This window comes from Petaurus breviceps, unplaced genomic scaffold (assembly GCF_028583685.1).
Source record: "Petaurus breviceps papuanus isolate PSGF00001 unplaced genomic scaffold, PetGlider_PUasm1.0 90919, whole genome shotgun sequence".
NCBI classification, from domain to species: domain Eukaryota; kingdom Metazoa; phylum Chordata; class Mammalia; order Diprotodontia; family Petauridae; genus Petaurus; species Petaurus breviceps.
In genome coordinates this window covers 47,830,168-47,839,978 of record NW_027187378.1, presented here as the reverse complement: position 1 = coordinate 47,839,978, position 9,811 = coordinate 47,830,168, and positions in this window count along the sequence as shown.

Below are 9,811 nucleotides of genomic sequence, written 5' to 3'. Positions count from 1 at the left end.
ATTCAGAAACTTTAGTTATTCTCTCTACATAAACCTAAGCGGGCCATATATGGTACAATGGGATGGGAACTGCATTTGGAGTATTCCATTTACTTATTAGTTGAAGGAATCAGGGTAAGTCACAGCTTCACTGGGCCTGCAAATTCTCATCTGTAAAATGAGAAGTGTGGACTTCAAAAACCTCTTCTAGTTCCTAAATCCTATAATTGAGGGGAGACTCTGGATAGAAGAGTGTGGGTTTACCACCATCTTGTGGGCAACGATGATTTTACATATCTCTCCTAGAAATAGGGAAGTGGTCAATCGTTTCAAGATGTCAGTATTTTTAAGACTCATTTGATGAAGGAATGGACTTTAAAATTTTAAAATAACTAGTATAGAATATAAAGGAATACCATCATGCAATAAGAAATGAAAAATATGAGGAATTCAGAGAAACATGGGAGGGAAAGTATGAACCCAAGCAGGAGGACAATACATACAATATCTTCAGTAACATAAATGAAAATAACATTACAAGGAAACCAAACTCTGAGTAACTATGATGACCAGTCTTGGTCCAGTAAAACATATACCCCCCTCCTTTCCACAAAGAAGTGGGTAACTACAAGTGCAGAAAACTAAATACCCTGTCAGATGGTAATTGTATTCATTGTTTTTGCTTAACTAGTTTTATTTGACAGAAAGATGATATATCAGAAAATTGTTATAAAATAAGATATCAATAATCTTATCTTAGTAACAAATATTCATATTTTAAAAAAATTTGAAGACAAAACTTTGCTTATATTTTAATATGACAACTAACTTGCTGGCCGCATTGTTAAACAACTAAACTATTTTCCCTTTTTCTGGCATTGTCTCCTCTAGGATCGAAAAAAGAAAACATTTTCACAAAAGGTAATAAATTTGTTATATATGAAGTTGTTTCCATTATATTACCCGTAAGCTTAAAATGTCATGTATGCATTACCATTACCAACAACCAATATTGAATACTTAATGTGTGCAGAATTCATTTACTGAGGCCCTTGGTCCTTCACAAACCACCTAAATGACTAAATAATCCTAAGAATTGAGATCCCTGGATTGAGAAATCTATTTAAGTAAAAGAATTGCAGAAACATGGCTAGCTGGGAGGTATGAGTTAATAGCAAATCAAGTGAGACATTGGTAGAGTAGAAATTCAATATAGACTAAGTCATGTGATTTGGCCTCCAATAAAAGCTTGTTTCATCTTGGCCTAAATGAATAGAAGAAAAAGTGTCCAGAAAGAGTGGTGATAGTCCCTCTGCCTTCTACACTGGCAAGGTCATATCTAGAATAGAGTGCTCAGTTCTGATAAAGTAGATATAACCAGAGGAAAATAACCAGAATTATAAAGGGACTGAAGATAGTCCAATTCAATTCAACTAATATTTATTAAGTATCTGCTGTTAATTAGCCAGGCATTGTGCTAGACACTAGGAATACAAAGGGAAAAAAGAATCCCTGTCTTGGAGGAGCTTATTGGAGGCATCAAGAGGTACCCACAAAAGTAAACACAAAATCAATGCAAAGAAATTAGGAGCTGACACTAATAACTGGAAGGTTCTGATAGATTTCCCACAAAAGGTAGCCCTGGAGTTGTGCTATAAAGAAAGCCAGTGATGCTCCAAGGCAGTGATGATGTGGGAGTGCATTCCAGATGGGGAGAGAGCTTTTGCAAAGGCATGGAGGTAGAAGATGAAGTGTTGTGTACAGGGAACAGCAAGTAGGTTCGTTGGGCAGGAACAAGGAATGCAGGAAAGAGAGTGATCTACAAAACACCTGGAAAGGTAGACAGGAGCAAAATTGTGGAGGGTTTTCAAAATAGTCAGTGGATGAAGATTTATTGAACACCTACTATGTGTTATGCATTGTGCTAAACACTAGGGATATAAAGAAAGCAAAAACATTGCCTGCTCTCATACAACATTCAAACAACCAAATCCAAACTATGGAAAGGATAAATTGTCATTTCAGAGGGGAAGGTATTAGAATTAAAGGGGAAAGGAAAAGGCGTCCTATAAAAGCTAAGATTTTAGCTGTCACTGGAAGGTAGCCGGGAAGCCAAGGCAGCAGAGATGAGAAGAGAGAGCATTCTACAAATGGAGGACAGCCAGAGAAAATGTCCAAAGTAGAGAGATGGAGTGTCTTGCTTGAGAAACAGCAAGGAGGTTGGAGCAGTAAGAGGGAGAGATAATGAGGAGCCAAGGATGACAGCTGGGTTGCAAGCCTGGGTGAAAAGGAAGTTAGGAACTAAGTTTTGTTCAGTTTGAGATGTCTGTGGGACATTGAGTTTGAGATATCCAAAAGGAAGTTAAAGATGGGAGACTGGGAGTCAGTAGAGTGGTTAGGGCTAAATAAGTAGATTTAAGAATCATTATAGTTTAATGATAATGGAAACTATGGGAGCTATTGAAATCACTAAAGGCAATAGCATAGAAAGGAAAGAGAAAAGGACTGAGAAACAGAAGAGTTTGCATTTGATTCTAAAGACAAGAAGCCAATGGAACTTTTTGAGTACAGGAGTGTAACAGTTAGACCTGTGCTTTGGGAATACCAATTTGGCAGTTATATGGAAGATAGATTGGAGAGGTGAGAGATTGAAGGTAGAGGGACTAATTGGAAAACTAATACAATAGTCCAGATAAGACATAATGAAAATCTGAACTAGAGTGGTAGTTGTGTGAATGGAAGATGTGAGAGATATTGTATAGGTAAAATCTACAAAATTTGACAACTTAAAAATGGGTATGCCTTACAGAAATTAGCTGAGGGACTATGGATGTTTGGTCTGAACAAGATTTAGGGGTAACATGGTAATAGTCTACAAATATATGCAGCTTGGTGGAGCAGTGACTAAAGGAAGAACTTGGAATAGGGAAGATCTGAATTCAAATCCTGCCTGAGACACTTAGTAGCTGCATGACTCTGGGAAAGTCATTGAACTTCTGACTACCTCACTTTCCTCATCTGTAAAATGGAGATAATATAGCACCTACTTCCCAGGGTGGTTATGAGGATAAAATAATATAATAATTGTAAGGTGCTTTACCTTAAAATACTGTACAAATACTAGCTGTTATGCTAGCTATTATTGTCATGTGGAAAAGGAACTAGACTTGTTCTGTTGACCTCAGAAAGTAGAACAGAAATTAATGAATGGAAGTTACAGGGAGTTCAAATATTGATTCAACCATATAGAAGAATTTTTTAACAACCAAAGCTATCCAAAATGGCATCTACATCCAACTGAGGTGATGAGATTCCCATCACAAGAGGTGTTCAGTGAAAGGGTAGACAATGTCTTCTCTGGGAGATCATAGAAAATATTTTTAAATTGAGCAAGAAGTTAGATTAGTTAGGTTCTAAGGTCGATCTAGTTCCTGTGTTTATAATGGGATTTGGTTTTCACAAAAAAAGGACTCCTAGAGATGGTGAAGTTTATTTCTAACTTCTCATAGTGGGGTGGACTCAATCAAAGTTAGAAATTAAGTTCTCAAATGCGTTAACAGCCTCTTAGTATCATAATTACTTATCAATACTTTGTTACTTTACAACTATATGAAATGGGTAGATTAGTAAGGTATTCTCCTTCCATCTAAAGCATGTGCATATATGAACATACATGTATGTGTGCTGTGGGGATTATAATTGCCCATCCTGCAAGAAAACCCATTGAGGCAGGGCTCTGAGCCAATGGCACTTCATTAAAGGGTCCTCACTATCTGAGATGCCTCCTTCTTACAGGGCTTTATTTTTATAACATTTGATACTAGATTTGATACCTGAACACTCTAGAGGGACTACAAAAAATACAAAATCTCATTGGTTAACAGAACTTGCTTTGAGGGCCAACAAGAGTCATTTCCAGTGACCAAGCGGTCATAAGATTGTCATAAAATGGGTCCCTTGTTCATGATGGGCAAGAGGAGGTGTTCCAGAGGTACAAAAATAGGCTGGGGAACTTTCCATGTAACTGAGTCACCTCCACCAGACTGGTCTTAGTCACCATGACAAGGAAAAACAAGGGTGGAGGGCCTCTAGTTAGCTTCCTATGATTAAGCAAGTGAATTTATGATCTGCAGCTCACAGCTCTGGGGTCCAGTGTACAGAACTTATAATCACTACCCCTCTAGAATCATAGCAAACTGATTAATACTGATTGGAACAAAGCAGGGGTCCAAATGGATCATTTTTCACAGTGCACACACACACATATCCTCACTAACTTGTATCAGAACAACAGATTCTAGAGAAGGTGGAAAAGGATGGACTGTTATCTTTTAATAACAGAGTAGGAGCGCCTTGATTCCAGATTGGCCTTGCCATAAAGGGAAATACAACCCTGCCCCCACCTCCACCAAATGAGACTAGTTAACATCATCTAACATAGTGCAATATACAGATGGAAGGAGCGAACCAAGAACTGGGGTCAGAAAGGGGGTCAAATACTGCCTCTGATGAGCAGGGTGTCCCTAAAGTCTTAGTGCAGTTTGTAAACTTTAATAGTTTATAAACCTCACTAAGACTTTGGGCAACATCCTTCATAACACCTGTGAGACCAAGTCTCAACCTCTTAATGCACCTGGCAACATTCTAAGACTATTATAAATTACTGACAAGGTGCCAACATACATTGGTAGAAATGATTCACCAAGAGCTCTTTATACCAGTTAAAATGCAAATACAGATTTTTTAAATGCTTCTCTGAATGTGGAAAAGTATCTGTTTTGCCTTCAAACACCAGGGAAAACTGAGGAGCAGTGTATACAATGAGCATTTTGGAACTAAATGATCTCTTTAGTCACTTCCAGCTATAAAGATCTCTGAACTTCTGTAAAAAAAAGCTAGTAAAGGGACTGCAATTGTTGAATTCTTCAGTTGTTTTGCTGACCATGGCTTGACTCAACCTGCAACATCAGGAAGAATACAAGGTGAACTCCAGTAAAATGTCCTTTTTTCCTCCAGGGCATCTAGCCAGAAGGCCAGCTCTGTGCTCCATCTGTTCCTCTGGCTATTTCCCAGCTGCAGACCATACTTTTCTGCAAATGCTTCATGGAAGGGGACTTTGATCTTTGAGGAATCAGGCATTAGTGCTCATACCAGATCTGCCACAAACTACCTACATGACCTTGGCCAAGTCATAAGCTACAGTTCAAGTGCATACTCTTCTCATAGATGACTAAGTCATATAAATTGCTTTCTTTCCTCTTCCCAGTTTTTTTCTCCTATGAAATACTAGATACTTCCACTACTAATAAGATGCCATCCTCTCTCCCATCTTCCCCACCTCCATAACCCTTCAGTTTCCCAGGGCTGTCATCTGACCTAGTACCATAACCTCAGGAGACCTTGGGCCTTTTCATGCACCCCACCACTACACCTGTATTACTTTCAGGCCTTTCTATCTGTCCTGCAATTAAGATTTCTTTTATGTGTTGTCTTCCCCTATTAAAATGTTATTCTAAATCCTTGAAGGTTTGCTTGTATTTGTATTACCCATGTTTAAAATAGTGCCTGACACATAAGTGCTTAATAAGCACTTATTTATTCATGAACGTATTAAATTACATCTAGCTTAACAGTTATATCTAATTATATTCTATACATCACCATACACACACACACACACACACACACACACACTCCATTTTCAATTTTAAGATTCTTTGATTAGACCAACAAGCTAATGGGAAAATATGCTCTCCCTGGTCCACTCTGATCAGCTGCCTATTATCCCATGATATTTAACCATGGTGGTAGTTGTTGTTCAGTCATTTCGGTCATATCCCACTCTTTATGACCCTTTTTGAAGTTTTCTTGACAAATATACTAGAGTGGTTTGCCATTTCCTTCTCCAGTTTATTTTATAGATGAGGAAATTGATGCCAACAGGGATAAATGATTTGCCCGGGGTCACACAAGAATAAAGAAATACAGGCCAAGTAGATGGTACCAAATACTGACAATTAGTTTTCTGTACCATGTTGGGCAGCTAAGTGGTACAGTGGATAGAGCACTGGGATTGGAAGGAAATGGCAAACCAGTCCACTGTCTTTGCCAAGAAAACTCCAAATGGAGTCATAGAGAGTCAGACACAACTGAAATAGTGACTAAACAAAAATGCAATTGCCCCAGAATGATTCTTTGGAACTTGGGAAGTAACCTAGGAGAAACTAGGATGCTTTGCCAGTTCCTGACCCAGTAAAGAGTGTTCACTTATGCAAGGACCATCTCTGGTACAGGAACATAAGAGAAAAATATCGGGATTTGTAATCACCAAATTCCAATATCTTTTCTCTTGCCTACAGGCAGTAAGTATAATAATAAAGAAAAGGAACAATGTTATCTGAACCTGGAGTTGGTAAATGGGACTCCTTTGGAGATGAAACATCATAAAATTCTTGTTTCCTGACCAGGCTGGGCAGAAATAATAATGCAGGGAAGTATATAGTCTTAAGGAGAAAACCATAGTATAATGCATCACCAGAATTTTAATACTAGAAGATCTGTGCCACCCACTAGGTGAGAAACATTCTAAGGTTTCCTGCCTGGAAGTGTTGTTAGAGAAGCCTCAGTAGGGTGCTATGCCTGACACTGACTGCTACAAACCATAGAGATTTGTAGGAAGCACCACAGCAGAGGTTGCTGAGCTGGTCCCACGAATTACATGAGGCAATGCCTGCTGGACATTGGGTGGTTGTAAATTACTAAGACTTTCCATTGATCCTTGGAAAGCGGTTTTTCATTGAAGAATGTTATTTTCCAAGAACTCCTTTGAGGTTCTATTTTGTTTCCTTTTACCTTGCAATAAAATTTTCATTTGCTGATTTTGTGACTTCTGCATGAGAGGAAAATTGGCAACACCAAAATAGCACACAGCGTCAGGTAAGGATTTCAATAATTTTCCAGGCTGGTGCTTTGGATCCCCAAAATGAACAAGCTCTTTCAGCTCTGAGAGCCTCTGGCCAAATAATATATGTCAAATAGTTCAGTTCCACCTTTGGCGTAAAGTAGAAAAAGACTTTTTAAGTACCCCCTCCCACCTTTTTTTTTTTGCTGATTCTAAGTAGTATTTACAATAATCTGCTGCTACTAATTATTGTTCAGACCTGAGCAAATTGGCACCCAAAAAGTCCCAAAAATTAAGATGCCCTGGGGAAAAATAGCCGAAAAATTATATTCCAAGCCATTGGAACATGGGTGGTTAGGAGCAGCTTAAAGATAAGTCGGCAGTAAACAGAGGGAAATTTCTGGGGAAACACAAAGGGAAGAATTGGATTTAATGGCCTCTAGGTTTCTTTCAGCTCTAAAGCTTTGCTCCTAGAACTATGGTTACACTTAAGAAACTTAAACCCAATTCCTTACATGTGAACCAAGAAAGCTGTTCCAGTCTTAGCATGAAACAGAGCTTTACCATGAGTCTGGTTACATTAGACCTTGAGTGGAAAACCTGCTACCTCAAAGGCCACATGTGGCCTTCTAGGTCCTCTGGTATGTATGACCTTTTCACTGAGTCCAAGATTTACAGAACAAATGCTTTTATTAAGGGGATTTGTTCTATGAAGTTTGGATTCAGTCAAAGGGTTACACTTGAGGACTTAGAGAGCCACATGTGGCCTTGAGGCCACAAGTTCCCCACCTCCGCATTAGACTTTTATTCCTCCTCCCATCAAGAATATAGAGGGCAGTTTAGGAATATTGGCTCAAATTTGAAACTATGCCTAAAGTCCTATAAATTGTGCATACCCTTTGACCCGGTAATACCACTACATCTGTTTCCTAGAGATCAAAGTAAGCTAATTTTGTAGTATTAGGTATTAGGGCTTTTTTTTAAAGGTTTGATATAATTCTCCTATAAAACCAGCTATCCCAGGGTCACTCCTTACTTCCTGCATCGGTAGTTCCTTTACAATTGATTGTCTAAGATCACTATTTGGTGTTCTGTTCATTTGAATATTTTATATTAATTACTAAAAAATCTTGCTTCCTTTAAATTCTATTTTGTTGGTATATAATGTTATAGTAGGTTCTGATAATTATTTTTATTTGTTATGATTTTACCAAATTCATTTTTTATTCTGTAATTCTCTGCCTCTTTTTAAATCAAATTATCTACAAGTTTGTTAATTTTGTTACTTTTTTTTCAAAGAACTAGATTTTAGTTTTGTTCTTCAGCTGTCTACTTCTTTTAGTTTTTATTTCTACTGCAATTTCCAAAATTTCCTATTTTGTATTTGGAGTTTGCTCATTTGTTGATTTTCTTTTTAATTGCTTATACAATTCACTAATTCTTTTTTATATATTGTTTTCATGTATGTTCCCAGGAATATACTATACCTCTAAGAACCGTCTTAGTTACGTATCAGAAATTCTGATGTGCTATCTTGCCATTTTCATTCTCTTTTGCAGTTTTCTATGATTTGTTCTTTGACCCACTCAATATTCATAATGTCATTAATAAATCTCATCTATCTGTAAAATATATATATGTATATATATATATAACAGCAAAGAGATGAAAGGGGAAATGGATTTGAGTAAAAATATTTATAGCACCTCTTTTTGTGGTAGCAAAGAATTGAAAATTGAGAAGATGCCCATCAATCAGGAAACAGCTGAACAAGTAATAGTATATGATTGTGATGGAATACTGTTGTGCTGTAAGAAATAATGAGCAGTGGGGTGACTAGGTGGTGCAGTGAATAGGGCACTGACACTGGAGTCAGGAGGACCTGAGTTCAAATCTGGGCTTGGACAGTTAACACTTACTAGACGTGTGACCTTGGGCAAGTCACTTAACCCCAACTGCCCTCCAAAAAGCAAAAAAAAGAAGAAAAGAAATAATGACCAGGATGCCTTCAGAAAAATGTGTGAAGACCTATGTGAGCTGGTGCAAAGTGAAGTGAGCAGAACCAGAACATCGTGCACAGTAACAATATTGTAACACTGATCAATTGTGAAAGATTTAGCATCGTTTGAGACAATGATCCAAGACAATTCCAAATGGCTTGTGATGAAAAATGCTATCCACTCCCAGGAAGAAAACAGATGAACTCTGAGTACTAATTTTCATTTTATTTTTCTTGCATTTTGGAGGAAGTTTTTGCAACATGGCTAATATGGAAATATGTTTTGCGTGACCTCAAATGTATAACTAGTATCATATTACCTTCTCAATAGGTACAGGAAGAGTAGGAGGGTGGGAGAGAATTTGGAAAAATTTTAAATGAATGTTAAAAGATGCTTGATGTAATTGAGGATATTTAACAAAATAAATAAAAATATATAATTTAAAAAAAAACCTGCATGTTATATAAGAGCATGAATGAACATTTCTTTAGATCTTATACATTTTCAGGGGTGGATAAAATAAATTTGTTTTCTACCCAATATCTATATTATCTATTATCAGAGATTTAAAGTTAGAAGGTACCTTAATAGCCATTGATTCCAACACCCTCATTTTGCAAATAAGGAAAGTGAAACCCAGGGAGATAGAGTGACTTACTCTGGATCTCACTGCTAGTAAAGTACCTAAGGCTGGATTTGCACTTGGGTCCTCCTAATTATAAACCCAAAATGGTATCCACTTTGCCACCTAGCCACCTCTACAAGACAGTACAACAATTGGAAACTCACATTTGGGAAAACCATGGCAAAGCTAAACCTAGGATTTTGGAGAATTCCTAGGAATAAAACTCTGACTTGTAAGCATAATGAGCCCTATGTGAGGAACAGACTAAGCAGAAGCAAAAGAACAAAGCATACAATGACTACTAGT